Raw genomic sequence first — 16,016 nt, forward strand, 5'->3', positions numbered from 1 at the left:
GGTATGGGGGGGGGCTACTGTACAGGATCGAAAGAAGCTGCAGAAAGTTGTGAAGTTAGTTACCTTCATCATGGGCACTATCCTCCATAAGATCCAGGACACCTTCAAGGAGTGAAGCCTCAGAAAGGCAGCATCCATCATTAAGGACCCCCATCACCCAGAACATGCCCTCTTCTCATTACTACTGTCAGGGAGCAGGTACAGGAGCCTGAAGGCACACACTCAATGATTAAGGAATAGCTTCTTCCCCTCTGCCATCCAATTTCTGAATGGACATTGAACTCATGAATACTACCTTACTACTTTTTAAATTTTTATTTTTGCACTACTTATTTAACTTATCTATTTTATATATACTTTATACTTTATTGTCGCCAAACAATTGATACTAGAGCGTACAATCATCACAGCGATATTTGATTCTGCTCTTCGTGCTCCCTGGAGTACAAATTGATAGTAAATATTAAAAACTTAAATTATAAATCATAAATAGAAAATAGAAAAATGGGAAGTAAGGTAGTGCAAAAAAACCGAGAGGTAGATCCAGATATTTGGAGGATATGGCCCAGATCTGGGTCAGGATCCATTCAGCAGTCTTATCACAGTTGGAAAGAAGCTGTTCCCAAATCTGGCCGTATGAGTCTTCAAGCTCCTGAGCCTTCTCTCGGAGGGAAGAGGGACGAAAAGTGTGTTGGCTGGGTGGGTCGTGTCCTTAATTATCCTGGCAGCACTGCTCCGACAGCGTTGTGGTGTAAAGTGAGTCCAAGGATGGAAGATTAGTTTGTGTGATGTGCTGGGCTGTGTTCATGATCTTCTGCAGCTTCTTCCGGTCTTGGACAGGACAACTTCCATACCAGGTTGTGATGCACCCCATAAGAATGCTTTCTACGGTGCAGCTATAAAAATTAGTGAGGGTTTTAGGGGACAGGCCAAATTTCTTTAGCTTTCTCAGGAAGTAAAGGTGCTGGTGGGCCTTCTTGGCAGTGAACTCTGCTTGGTTGGACCAAGTCAGGTCATTTGTGATATTGACCCCGAGGAACTTAAAGCTTTTGACCTGTTCCACTTGCGCACCACTGATGTAAATGGGGTCGTGCAATCCGCTACTCCTTCTGAAGTCAACAACCAATTCCTTCATCTTGCTGACATTGAGGGATAGGTTATTTTCTTCGCACCATGCTAGCACTGCTGCAATTCACAGTTTTTCTCAATTATTATGTATTGCATTGCACTGCTGCCGCAAAGACAGTAGCATATTCTCCAATGTACATCTACAGATGTTTGTCAGAGTTTTAGGTGACATGCCAAATCTTTGCAAACTTCTAAGAAAGTAGAAGTGCTGTGATGCCTTCTTTGTAATGGCAGATACATGCTGGTCCCAGGACATCTCCTCTGAAATTATAATGCTGAGGAATTTAAAGTTGCTGACCCTCTCCACCTCTGATCCCCTGATGAGGACTGCCTCATGGACCTCTGGTTTCCTCTTCCTTTAGTCAATAATCAATCTTTGGTTTTGCTGACATTGAGTGAGAGGTTGTTATTGTGGCACCATTCAGCCAGATTTTCAATCTCCCTCCTATATGCTGATTTGTCACCACCTTTTTTTTATAAGATAATTTTTATTAAGTTTTCAAAGTGAATACATGGAAAGATAATATCTACCATCCCCCCTCCCCTTAACCCTCGCCTCCCATATATACTCCTACCTAAAAAAGAAAAGAAAGAAAGAAGAAAAAAAAAGAAGAACCGCCTGGATATTGGAAGGTTTCCACATGCTCCATGGGATTCAAAATAAATTTAGTATATTTATTCGTTACTTTCCCCAAGGGACCAAGATCTTTATCATCGGAGCAACTAAATATGCCATCCTATCTTTTGTAAATAAGGGCGCCAAATATTCAAAAATGTTTCATATTTATCTCTTAAATTATAAGTAATTTTTTCGAGTGGAATAGAACTAGCCATTTCATTGTTCCAACGATTCACACTTAAATACGAATCAGATTTCCAAGTAACTGCTATAGCCTTCTTAGCTACTGCATTTGTCACCACCTTTGATTTGGCCAACAACAGTGGTGTTGTCGGGAAACATATATATAGCTTTGGAATTGTACGGTCATAAGTAAAAAGCAAGTAGAGCAAGGAGTTAAGCACACAGCCTTGTGGTGAACCTGTGCTGATGGTGATTATGGAGGAGATGTTGTTGCCAATCTGAACTGACTGGGGTCTGCAATTGAGGATACAGTTGCACAAGGAGGTATTGAGGCCTATGTCTAGGAGCTTATTGATTAGTTGTGAGGGGATGATAGTGTTGAATGCAGAGCTGTCGTCAGTGCACATCCTGATGTATGTGTCTTCGCCGTCCAGATGTTCCATGGATGAGTGAAGAGCCAATGAAATGACATCTGATTTTGACCTGTTGTGACGGTAGGCAAATTGTAGCAGATCCAAGATGCTCATTAGGCAGGAGTTGATATGTTTCATCGCCAACCTCTCAAAGCACTTCATCACCGTGGATGTAATTGTTACTGGACAATAGCCACTGAGGCAGGTTACCACTTTCTTCTTGGACACCGGTATAATTAAAGCCTGAAAGAAATTGCGGGGCTAAGGGGTGAATACCAAGGAAAGTGACTAGGTGGATTATTTTTGTGTACAGCTGCTGTGCTGTAAATACTCAATGATTGTGTAATTCAAACAGGCAGGCCACTCAAGAGTAATCATGACATTAAAGGGTTAAACACTGAAGTTAACATAATGAATACTATACTCCTCCTTAACCCAGAGTCACAGTATTTTCTTTCCAATGCATTTGGCTCTCTGCTGTTGATGTAATAAGGGCTGTTATCCAACACCAGGAATCCATGATCAGCTGCTGGGGAACAATGGTACAAAAGACAGTTAAAAAGAAACTTGAAACCCTTATCTCTGAGAGACAAAAAGGGACACAAAGGCATAGATAGAGAATGTAAATAGATGAATGCACTCCTGCTGGCAAGCTGGATCAGAATCATTGCTTTCTAACTAGAGCATTAGTTTATAAACTGCAATATGATCACATTTCGAAGAGTGTTTCTCCGATAATGCTCACGATTGGAACTAACTTCTACTTTGCCATGGTTATAACAGGATTTACAGATTGAGAGGTTCCACTTTGGTACTAGAACCATGAATGCTGAGTGCCACGTTCCAAGGGCTGAATTATTACAAAATATTAGTTTCTTGGATCACACATAATGGCAAATGCCGGTGACTACTTCTAATGTGCGACCATGAAGTTTGTCTGCAAGCCTTGACTGTTGCAATTACACCGAGAGTAAAACTGTACAGCCGGCAGCCGTATAGTCCATGTGAATTGCACCTTGTGATGAGCCACACAACAGTAACAAGCGTTGAAGATAAAGTGCAAAGGAGTGAGTATCACCCACATTCTGAGCAGTGGCGGAAGGAAATACATTACTCAGAGGTAAAGGTGGTGAAGTTCAGGACCACAAAGAGTATGAATGGTTTACTGTCTTACAGTCCCATATGCTTCAATTTTTATTCTATAATTGTGTAATTCAAACAGGCAGGCTACTCAAGAGTAATCACAATGTTAAAGTGTTAAATACTGGAGTTTATATAATGAAAACTGTACAGTGACTGATTGTCCTTCTGCAGCTCAAACACTTTGGTTTGGTAACATTAGTTCTACAGTGTAGGTTGAACAACTTCCCATTTTGTTCTGAAAATTAGCTCCCTCCTACATTTGCTGAAGGTGTAGACATAGACTATTGGAAAGGTGCATGGGTTAATTGTTTCCAACTTAATAAATTTAAAACAGTTCAGTTATGAATACACTGTGTGTGTGTTTGCGGGTGTGGAGGCTGGCAGGGTGTATTAATAAACTGGCTAGTTCTAAACCTGCCTCAGGCTGCCCTTCCTGGATAGTTTAACATCATTTTCCTTCCAACCAAAACAGGTGCAAACTTTCAGGCACAGGGTGCAATTGCTGTTAGTGACTGGTGCCAAAGCGATGATATTTTTTACCCCTATCACTCTCATATTACTGCCCCCTTCCAATACACTTCAATCACATTGCCTTGGTTCAGCATCCATTTGAGAAACTCTTTGGCCCTCATCCACATTAGAAACACTCTCTAACTGCAATTCATAGGGCATCTTTGTGGGCCATTGTTCATTCAATGTCAATGAAAGACCTCATTAAAGTGAATACAATCAAGGCATCACAATTGCACAGCAGAGTGTCCATGTAGGATTTAGTTGCCCAGTTGTTTTAACATCCATGCATCTCACCTCATGAACCTAGGTACAGACCTGTAGTAATGAAACAGCCCCTAGTACCTCATTCCTATCAACACTTATTCTCTCCAGGTTACAAACAGGGACAATTCATGAACAGTCTGTATATAAGAACAATTATTTGGGAGACCAGCCAGATAGATTTGCATGTTGTGTGGAGCTGCAGCCATCTTCTGCCACACATTAATTCAGTTTATGACAATATCATTGCATCTTTCAAAGAAATATGAATAATTATTAAATGGTACATGTTGCCCTTGGTTGGCTTATTTTATTCATATATATTACTAGATGGCTGTATTTCAGGTTTGAACAGTTCTCAGGAATGAAACCCTGGGCAAAATCTGTATGCATACCTAGCATTCTCTTGCTGGTTCACGATGAGCAGCAGTGCAGCAGATGCCAAACCTTATACAAGAATTTTCTCAACTTTATGCATGGTTTCCAACTCTTTAAACAGATTATAACAATAACAAAATAATGGTATAAAAATAGTAAAAATATAAAACTGCAGCAATAGTTATCTGCAAAAACATTGTCTCAGATGCTAATATTTCAACAAAAGCTAACCATTAACATCCTTAAAACATAATTAGGACTGTCAAATCAATAAAATATGTTGCTTTTATAAAAATAACATTTACAAAGTTAACTTAATTGCCATTTCACTTGCATTTTTAATTATAATGAATGCCCCAATATTTTTGATTAGTGTAAAAGGAAAATACTCTCATTAAGACTCTCATTTTCTGTGCTGTAGTGGTCTATGGTTCCAAGACATGGGGGAAGGGACAAGAAGAAAGGAGAATGGAAAGGAAAAGAGGGCAATACATCTTCTCTGACTCTCTTTTTCTTTCTCCCTCTCCCCTTTCCTTTATTCTTTCTGTCCCAACTACCCTCCTATTCTTTCATTTTCCCTTCTCTGTTTGCTCTTCCCCATTTCTCCACTGGTGCCCCTGCTTCCAGGGGGCAGGAGTTACATCTGTTATCTGTAATTGGAAAATTCAATGTTCATTCCATTGAATTGGAGACTACCCAGGCAATTATGAGGTATTATTGCACTGGGTCTCACACCGGCAGTGTTCAGACTGCCTCCAACACCATGAAGACCTAGCACACAGACAGGTCTATGCTTCATGAGTCTCCAAATCCCTTAGTTTTTTCTTTATCTAATAATCTGTCTTTTTTTCTTCCAAAGTAAGCCATTTTCTCAAATTATGTTCCATTTGTCTACTTCTGTCTACAAGAACATAAAACAAAAGGGGCAGAATCTGGCCATTCGGCTGATTGTATCATTCAATATTTTTCTCTCAGATTACCTTCCCCCCACTTTAATACCATCTGCAAAATTGGTTACAGTATATTTGCTTCATTTTACAAAATCACTCATATTTATTACAAGTGGCTACAGGTTTGTGACCTCCCACAGGCAAACCTAAAGTGATTCATAAAAGGATCTTCGCCCAAAACATCAACTGTTTGTTCCTCCAACATTTTGCATGTGTGATCTTCTTGTTTCTACTTATTGTTTCCTGCTACCTAGCTAATTTTCCATCCATATTACTGGATTACCTCCTTCACTATGTGCTCATATCCTTCAAAGTTGTCTATATGTGGCAATTTGTTCAATGCCTTTTGAAAATCCATTTATATTACATCTACCACTTCCACAATTCCCATTAATATTTCTTCACAGAATTCAAATAAATTTGTCAAGCTTTACAGATTCAGAGTACACTTGTTATCAAAGTATGTATATGGAATACAAGTCTGAGATTTGTTCTTCTGCAGACAGCCATGAAACAAAGAAATGCCATGGAACCCGTTCAAGAAAACACCAAACACCCAACGCACGAATAAAACAACAAATAGCGCCATCTTGCCATCAATTCCCCTTCATGAAGCCATGTTGACCTATTTGATCAAATTGTTACTTTCCAAATGTTCAATTATCTTCTTTAATTGTCAATTCTAACAATTCCCAATAATGGACATTAGACATTACTGACCTAAAGTCACCTTTGCTTTTGCCTTCCATCCTTTATGAACTAGGGTAACACATTCAAAACTTTCTAGTGCTTATTCTAATCCCATATTATCTACAGAACTGCAGCAATCAGACCTCCCAAACCAGAAACCTTCCCCACCCCAGAGATCTTGGCAATAGAATTGTACTAGTTCTTGACATGAATATACATTAGTTTTCCATTATCATCACAGGGTAAAGGTCCTAGAATTTCCAACTTCATACCATTGTTAAAGCTACATTAATAGCTGTAGTTCAAGATAACATTTCTCTAAAGTTACCGTATGGCTGCATATTAATTTTTTATGCAAGTGCATTTTTGAATTATTAATGCAGAATAATTTCAGACCTTGCACAACTGTCAACAAGAAACTAAATCTTCTATTGTCAAAGATGTGTCTTTAACTTACAAACTTTGTAAAAAGTTTACAGTTATCTGCTTGCTACTGGCAAGTATTGACAACTAAAGTCTAAACAAATCCTTACTACTCTGTCATGGTAGTGTAGCGGTTAGTGTGGCACTATTACAGCTTGGGGCATTGGAGTTCTATTCTGGTGTCCTCTGTAAGGAGTCTCTGAACGTCCTCGATGTGAAATGCGTGGGTTTTCCCTGGGTCCTCCGGTTTCCCCCCCACACTCCAAAGACATACGGGGTAGGTTAACTGGTCATTATAAAATGTCTCGTGATTATGTTATGCTTAAATCAGATTGCTGGACGTTGCAGGGCAGTGCGGCTCAAAGAACCGGAAGAGGCCTATTCCACTCAGTACTTCTAAGTAAAAACAAAATAAATAATTAAGTGATAAACATTGTGACTGATGTAACCATTACAGCTTTAGAGTTATATTCTGAATATACTCTTGTGTACAGTAGTGATAAAGATTCATAAATATGGACTGAGTATCTGACAGGTGGACCTGGAAATCAATTGGCTTTTTGGATGAGCTGAAACAGTTTGAAGCAGTGGATCCAGGCAGTTTCCTCCAGTGCCACAGTGTATGACTTGCCCGATCATTTAAAGAGGCACATACATTTTTAGAGCAGCTTGAGGTAGAGCCCACTGAGGAACAGGCAATTCTGAATTTGGTGTTGTATAATGAGGCAGACTTGATCAGGGAGCTTAAGGTGAAGGAATCCTTGGGAGGCAGTGACCATAATCTGGTAGGATCCAACCTGCAGTTTGAGAAGAGAAGCTGAAATCTGATGTAACGGTATTGCAATTGAGTAAAGGTAACTATAGAGGCATGAGAGAGAAACTGGCCAAAGTTGACTGGAAAGGGACCCTAGCAGGGAAGACAGTGGATCAGCAATGGCAGGAGCTTCAGGAGGCACAGTAGAATTTCATTCCAATGAAGAAAAAGCACATGGGGGAAGAGGAGGCAACCATGACTGACAAGGAAGGCAGGGCCACCATAAACAAAGAAAGCATATAATATGGGACAGATTAGTGTGAAGCTGAAAGATTAGGAAGCTTTTAAAAGCCAACAGAGGACAAGTAAAAACACTACAATGAAGGGGAAGATGAAATACAAGGGTAAATAAGACAATAATATAAAGGAAATTCCATAAATGTATTCAGATACAGAAAGTGTAAGAGAGAGGCAAGAGTGGATATTGGACTGCTTGAAAATGTAACTGACGAACTAGTAATAGGGAACTGGGAAATGGTGGAGGAGCTAAGTAAGTAGTTTACATCAGTCTTCACACTGGAGGACACGAGTAAATTCAAGAGAGCTGGGGGCAGAGGGGAATGTAGGAGCCATTACTAAGGAGAAGGTGCTGAGGGATCTGAAAGGCCTGAAGGTGTATGAATCACTTGGACCAGATTGACAACATCCTAGAGTCCTGAAATAAGTTGCTGAAAGGATTGTGGACTTCCAAGAATCACTGGAATCATGTATAGTGCCGGAGGAGCAAAAAATCAGAAACGTGACACCATTGTTGAAGAAGTGAGGGAGGGAAAAGACAAGAAATTAATGGCCAGTTAGCCTGACCTCAGTGGTTGGTAAGATTTTAGTGTCATTATTAAGGCTGAAACTTTTGGGTACTTGGAAGTACATGAAAAATATGATGAAGTCAGCACAGTTTCATCAAAGGGAGATCTAGCTTGAAATATTTGTTAAAATTCTTTGAGGAGGTGGTTAGAGAAAGGAGAGTCAGTGGATGTTATTTTCTTGGATTTTCACAGGGCCTTTGATAACATATCTCACACACAGCTGCTAAATAATATAGGAGCCCATGGTATTACAGCATAAGTCTCAGCATTGATAGTGGAAAGCAAAGAGTGGATATGATATGGACATTTTCAGGATGGCTGCCTTGACTAGTGGAGGTTTCCAGGGTCGGCGTTCGGTCCACTACTTTTCACTTTATATGTTAATGATCTAGATGGCAGAATAGATGGCTTTATCATCAGGTTTGTAGACACTATCATGATAGGTGGAGAAACAGGTAGAGTCACAAGGCAGGAAGTGTACTGAAGGACTTTGACAGATTAGGAGAATGGGCAAAGAAATGACGGATGGGATAAAATTTAGGGAAGTATGGGGTTATGCACTTTGGTAGGAAGAATAAAGGTGTAGACTATTTTCTAAATGGGGATAGAATTTGGAAATCAAAGATGCAAAAACTTTTGAAAGCCCTGGTTCAGCATTCTTTCAAGGTTAGCTTGCAGTTTGAGTTGGTAATAAAGAAGGCAAATGCAACGTTAGCTTTAATTTCAAGAAGACTAGAATATAAAGGCAATGATGTACTACTGAGGCTTTCTAAGGCATTGGTCATATCCCATTTGGGAAACTGGCAAGTTTGGTCCCTGTATCTAGGGAGGATCTGCTGGGCTGGAGACAGTTCAGTGTAAGTTCACAGGGATGATCCCAGGAATGCAATGCTTAAAATATAAAAAGCACTTGACATCTCTGGGCCTATACTTAATGGTGTTCAGAAAGATGAGGGGGGAGGGAATCTCAATGAAACCTATCAAAAACTTAAAGGCTTCAATAAAGTAGATGTGAAGAGAATGTTTTCATTGGTAGACAACTCTAGAATCTCCGAATAAAGAGATGTCCCTTTAAAACTGAGCAGATTAGAAATCCCTTAAGTCAGAGGGAAGGGGAACGTCGACTTAGACCATGAGAGGCCTGTGTCGGACATTTTCATGCCTTACAAGGCGCAGATTGGAAGTCCGTGTGGGGCGCCACTCCTCGCACAGACACAGACACTCTTTGCTTTCCAATGTGTGATTAAATGCCTTGCTCAAGGACACAAACACGCTGCCACAGCTGAGGCTCGAACTAGCGACCTTCAGATCACTAGACGAACGCCTTAACCACTTAGTCACGTACCCACCCTTAAGTCAAAAGGGTGGTGAATCTGTGGAATTCATTGCCACAGAGCAAGTCACTTAATTTACTTGAGGCACGACAGATAAGTTCTTGATTGACAGTGGGCTAAGGGTTACAGGAAGAATATGAGAGAATGGGGTAAAGAAAAGCAGCCATGACTGAATGACAGAGCAGACTTAATGGGCCAAATGATCTAATTATGCTCCTTCTATAGTATATCATATTAGAGGTAGTGTCTCTGCGGCCTTTAAAAGGGAGGTTGGTATTTGTAGCATTCGCTCCTGGAAGTAGTTGTGCAGCTCAGAGAGCACTTGAAAAAGCCAAACAAGTCCAGGAATGGGCACCCTGATAGAAGTCCTGCATGCTTGAGAACCCTGCTGAGCAACCTAACCCCCACTATGCAGCTGGAGCTCTGCCTGTAAAAAGTGGCAAACCTCTGCCACCATCAGCATAGAAAGTAGTTTCTGGATGCATTGCATCTTGGAAAGAACGAGAACCAAATATAAAGACGATTTTGGTCAGAGCATATCTCCTTTTCTTTATACTCCTTTGCTAAAGAGGCATCTTGGCTCTTCTCCTCCCTTTCCTGTTTGTGTCAATCTGATAAGCCCATGATTAAAGTGCTCATTTTAGCAAGCAAACATTAAGGCTTCTCTTCCAAAATACTCACAATTTTAAGATGTGCTGCAGTTACTAATGTTTACATAAACCTATCATGGCAAAGCTGCAAGTAATTTATAATCCCTTTAAATAGCTAGAGAACACTTCTCCTTTTTTGGTTAGACCCAATTTTCTGTGCATGGCCCACTTCGGATATATGTGAAACAATCCACGGGGAGACAGAGAGATTGTGCATTACATGAAAACAAATGTCATTCCAATGAATTTGTGAAGATTTATATCACCGTAATATCAAAAGTGAAATAGTGAAAGCCTAAAAGAGGAGTTCATGGTAAACTTTTGGATAGCTTCTTAGATCCAACTGGAAACCAGGCTATACTAGACTTGATTACGCAGAGCAATACTGGACTTTCTAATGACCTCATTGTCAAACCAGCCTTGGAGAGCAGCAATCACTATTTAATTGAAGTAACACCCAAGATGCTGGAGGTCAGGCAGCATCCATGGAAAGAAATGGATAGTTAATATTTCTAGTCAAGACCCCTCATCTGGCAATCTAGTTAAGATGCAGTAGCTAATGTATAAGAAGGATCTGTCAGAATGCATGTAACAAACACATTACAAAGCATTAGAGAGGAAAGGAGTAAGAGGATACAAGCCTAGTGCTGACATGAATGCAATGTTAGCATTCATCTCTAAAAGACTAGAATATAAAAGCAAGGATGTAATGCTAAGATTTCATAAGGCACTGGTCAGACTGCACTTGGAATATTGTGAGTAGTTTTGGTCCCCTTATCTCAGAAAGTTTGTGCAGCTATTGGAGAGGGCCCAAAGAAGGTTTACGACAATAATCCCGGCAATGAAAGGGTTAACATCTGAGGAGCGTTTGATGGCTCTGTGCATATACTCACTGGAGTTTAGATGAATCGGTGGGATCTCATTGAAACCCATCAAATATTGAAGGATCATGGAGAGAATGTTTCCCTGAGACCAGAGACATAGGAGCAGAATTAGGCCATTTGGCCCATTGAGTTTGTTCCTCCATTCAATCATGGCTGATCCTTTTCTCCCCTCCTCAGCCCCACTCCCTGGCCTTCTCCCCGTAACCTTTGATGCCGTGTCCATTCAACAACCTATTAAGCTCTGCCTTAAATACACTGAATGAACTGGCCTTCAAAGCTGCCTGTGGTAATAAATTCCACAAATTCACCACCCTCTGGCTGAAGAAATTTCATTGCATATCTGTTTTAAATAGACACCCCTCTATCCTGAGGCTGTGCCCTCTTGTCCTAGACTTCCCCTATCATGGGAAACATCCTTTCCACATCAGCTGTCTAGGCCTTTCAACATTTGTAAGGTTTCAATGAGTTCCCCCCTCATCCTTTTAAATTCCAGCAAAAGTAGACCCAGAGCTATTAAACGTTCCTCATATGATAACCCTTTCATTCCCAGAATCATCCTTGTGAACCTCCTCTGAACCCTCTCCAATGCCAGCACATCTTTTCTTAGATGAGGAGTCAAAAACTGTTCACAGCTCTCAAGGTGAGGCATCACCAGTGCCTTATAAAGCCTCAGCATCACATCCCTGATCTTGTATTCTAGTCCTCTTGAAGTGAATGCTAACATTGCCTTTGCCTTCCTCACCTCCGACTCTACCTGCAAGTTAACCTTTAGGTTATTCTGCACGAGGACTTCCAAGTCCCTTTGCACCTCAGATTTTTGGATTTTCTCCCCGTTTAGAAAATAGTCCACACATTTATTTCTACTACCTAAGTGCAAGACCATGGATTTTCCAACATTGTATTTCATTTGCCACTTTCTTGCCCATTCTACTAATCTGTCCAAGTCCTTCCATGGTCTACTTGTTTCCTCAACACTACCTGCTCCTCCACCAATGTTCATATCATCCACAAACTTGGCAACAAAGCCATTTATTCCATCATCTAAATCATTGAAATACAGCATAAGAAGAAGTGATCCCAACACAGACCCCTGCGGAACACCACTGGTCACTGGCAGCCAACCAGAAAAGGATCCTTTTATTCCCATTTGCTGCCCCTTACCAATCAGCCAATGCTCCAACCATGTTAGTAACTTTCTTGTAATACCATGGGCTCTTAACTTGGTAAGCAGCCTCATGCATGGTACCTTGTCAAAGGCCTTCTGTAAGTCCAAATATACAACATCCACTACATCCCCTTTATCTATCCTACATGTAATCTCCTCAAATAATTCCAACAGGTTTGTCAGGCAAGATTTTCCCTTAAGGAAACCATGCTGACTTTGTCCTATCTTGTCCTGTGTCATCAAGTAGTCCATAACCTCATCCTTAAACATTGACACCAACATCTTCCCAACCACTGAGATCAGACTAACTGGTCTATAATTTCCTTTCTGCCGCCTTCCTCCGTTCTTAAAGAGTAGAGGGATATTTGCAATTTTTCAGTGCTCTGGCACCATGACAGAGTCCAATGATTTTTGAAAGATCATTACTAATGCCTCCACAATCTCTGCTGCTATCTCTTTCAGAATCCTAGGGTGCAGTTCATCTGGTCTGGGTGACTTGTGTACCCTTAGGTCCCTCAGCCTTTTGAGCACCTTCTCCTTGTAATAGTAACTGCACTCACTTCTCTTCCCTCACAACCTTCAACATCTGGCACACTGTTACTGTCTTCCACATTGAAGACTGATGCAAAATACTCATTTAGTCTATCTGCCATCTTCTTGGCTCCCGTTATTATTTCTCTGACCCCATTTTGTCACGTCCTACATCCACTCTCATCTCTCTTTTATTTTTTACATACTTGAAAAAGCTTTCACTCTCCACTTCGATATTGTTTGCTAGCTTGCTTTCATATTTCATCTTTTCCCTTCTATTGATTCTTCTAGTTGCTCTCTGTAGGGTTTTAAAAGCTTCCCAATCCCCTGTCTTCCCAATAATTTTCCTTCGTTGTATGCTCCCTCTTTTGCTTTTACATTAGCTTTGACTTCCCTTGTCAGCCACGGTTGTACAATTTTGCCATTCAGTATTTCTTTGTTTTTGGAATACATCTATCTTGCACCTTCCTAATTTTTCCTTGAAATTCATACCATTGTTGCTGTACTGTCATACCTGCCAGCATCTCCTTCCAATTTACTTTAGCCAACTCCTATCTCATACCACTGTAATTTCCTTTACTCCACTGAAATACTGCTATGTCAGACTTTTCTTTCTCCCTATCAAATTTCAAGTTGAACACAATCGTACTGTGCTCACTGTTTCCTAAGGGTTCTTTTACCTTATCACAAATCATACCCCCACTGTTCATTACAGAACACCCAATCCAGTATAGATGACCCGTAGTAGGCTCAATGACGAACTGCTCTAAAAAGCCATCACTTAGGCATTCAACAAACTCGTTCTCTTGAGATCCATTTCCAACCTGCTTTTCCCAATCATGTTGAAATCTGCCATGACTATGGGAGCCTTTTTGACATGCCTTTTTTATTTCCTGTTGTAATCTGTGGTCCACATCCCAGCTACTGTTGGGAGGCCTGTATATAACTACCAGCAGGGTCCTTTTACCTTTGCAGTTTTTTAACTCAATCCACAAGGATTCAACATTTTCTGATCCTATGTCACATCTTTCCACTGATTCGATGCCATTCTTTACCAGCAGAGCCACGCCAGCCCTCTGCCTACCTTCCTATCCCTCCGATACAAAGTGTGACCTTGTACATTAAGCTCCCAACTACATCCATCCTTCAGCTACGATTCAGTGATGGCTGACAATTTGTAATAGTGCAACAAGATCATCCACCTTATTTGTTATACTCCCTGCATTGAGATATAACACTTTGAGTACCGTATTTGCTACACTTTTTGATTCTACATCCCTAATGCACTGATACTCACCCTGCTGGCTGCAATTATGTTCCATCATCTGCCTGCCCTCCCTAACAGTCTGACTACATGCTATCTTTGCTTTTTTACCATCTGTCCTATCCTGAAACCCTTCACTCTACCAAATTAGTTTAAACCCTTCCCAACAGCTCTAACAAAACATAGTTTCCTATGGTAAGGGAGTCTAGGAACAGAGGGCACTGCCTCAGAATAGAAGATCCTCCTTTTAGAACAGAGATTAGGAAGAATTTCCTTAGCAAGAGAGTGGGAAATCTATGAAATTCATTGCCACAGGGTAAATTCATTGGGTATATTTAAAGTTGGGGTTGATAGATTCTTGATTGGTAAGAACGTCAAAGGTTACGGAAAGAAGGCAGGATAATGGGATTGATAGAAATAATAAACTGGCCATGATGGAATGGCAAAGCAGATTTATTGGGCCAAATGGCTTAATTTTAGTCCGATGTCTTATTGTCCAATTCAACATTATTTTGCATCAGTCTTCACTACAGAGGATACAAGTAACAGTTTGGAAAGAGAGCTGAGAGATGATTTTATGCACCTCTAAAAGATCACAAGGAGCATAGGTAGGATGAATGCACCCAGTGTTTTGTACCCAGAGCTGGGGAATCAATAGCTAGTGAGCATAGGTTTAAGGTCAGAAGGGAAAGATTTAATAGGAACTTCAGGAACTTTTTTTTTTTACACAAAGTGTGGTATCTATGTGGAATGAACTGCTAGAGGAAGTGATTGAGGAAGGTTCAATAACAACCTTCAAGGGACACTCGGACAGGTACATAAATTGGAAAGGTTTATAAGGTTATGGGCCAAAACACGGACAAATAGGATGAGCTTGGACAAGGCATATTAGTCCGGAATGGACCAGCTGGGCTGAAGGAACTTTTTCCATGCTGTAAAGCACTAAACAGCTGTGAACTGGGAATTGGAAGGGAGGAAGAAACTCAGGAAGATTATAATCATTAAACAAGTGATACCAAACAAATCATTGGAGCTGGGGGCTTTACGCATCTCCTGGTGTGAAAAGAAGAGACCTAAAGGCTTGCTGATGAAATTCAAGAGAAAAACTGTAGATACTGGAAATCTGTAGATACTGAAAACAGGAAGTGGTGTAAATATATAGCAGGTCAAGCAGCATTGGAAGGAAGAGAAACAGAGTTAGTATTTCAGGTCAATGACACCTCATCAAATAGTTAAGATTAATTATTGTTATGTACCCCGTAACTGGGTTGCCAAACCAGCAGAAATGGACCACTTAATTGGAGTCTGGTTTAACAGAAACTAATAAAGTTTTATTAAAGAAATAAGTAACACAGTACTCTAATTGTAAGGATATAAATGCAACAGGTTAGCAACGATGAAACACACATGCACACAGAACTAGGATAATAGGAATCATTCAAGCTCTATCGCAGTCCAGGGATAAAATGATCCAGAGTTCAGTTCAGCTTAGTACAGTTCGCAGTAATCGCTGTTGTGCCATTGAAGAGAGAGAGAGAGAGATATGCAAATCTGATTCAGCAGACCTTTGATGTTCTTCGCAGTTGGTTTTTGGGCGGACCCTTTTTATGTCTTCTGTGGTCACCGACTGTGACCCCTCCGTTCCGGATACGACTGTTCTTCCGCAGTGAACCCGGCACCCAGACAAGGGCGGACACACACACCAGGTTCCCGCCGATCGTACCTTTTCACCCTGTGAGCCTATGGTCGGTTCCCTCGAACCTGACCTCCAAACTCCCACCAACTTGTGGGGGCACACCGCTCTTCCAGGGTCTGGTTGTCTCGTGATCTCGTGGTGTGTGTCGTGCCTTAGCGAACCTGTTCTTTT

General features: G+C 40.8%; 2 protein-coding genes across 3 annotated transcripts in view; one reads left to right on the forward strand and one right to left on the reverse strand.

Annotated features, from left to right (window-relative positions):
• LOC140186436 (uncharacterized) overlaps positions 1–16,016 on the reverse strand; it is a 258,955-nt gene that overhangs the window by 148,745 nt on the left and 94,194 nt on the right. The gene's annotated exons all lie outside the window — the stretch shown is intronic.
• The window catches only part of LOC140186157 (RING finger protein 224-like), a 48,332-nt gene that overhangs the window by 27,902 nt on the left and 4,414 nt on the right, over positions 1–16,016 (forward strand). The gene's annotated exons all lie outside the window — the stretch shown is intronic.

This window comes from Mobula birostris, chromosome 22, assembly GCF_030028105.1.
Source record: "Mobula birostris isolate sMobBir1 chromosome 22, sMobBir1.hap1, whole genome shotgun sequence".
Taxonomy (NCBI): Eukaryota; Metazoa; Chordata; class Chondrichthyes; order Myliobatiformes; family Myliobatidae; genus Mobula; species Mobula birostris.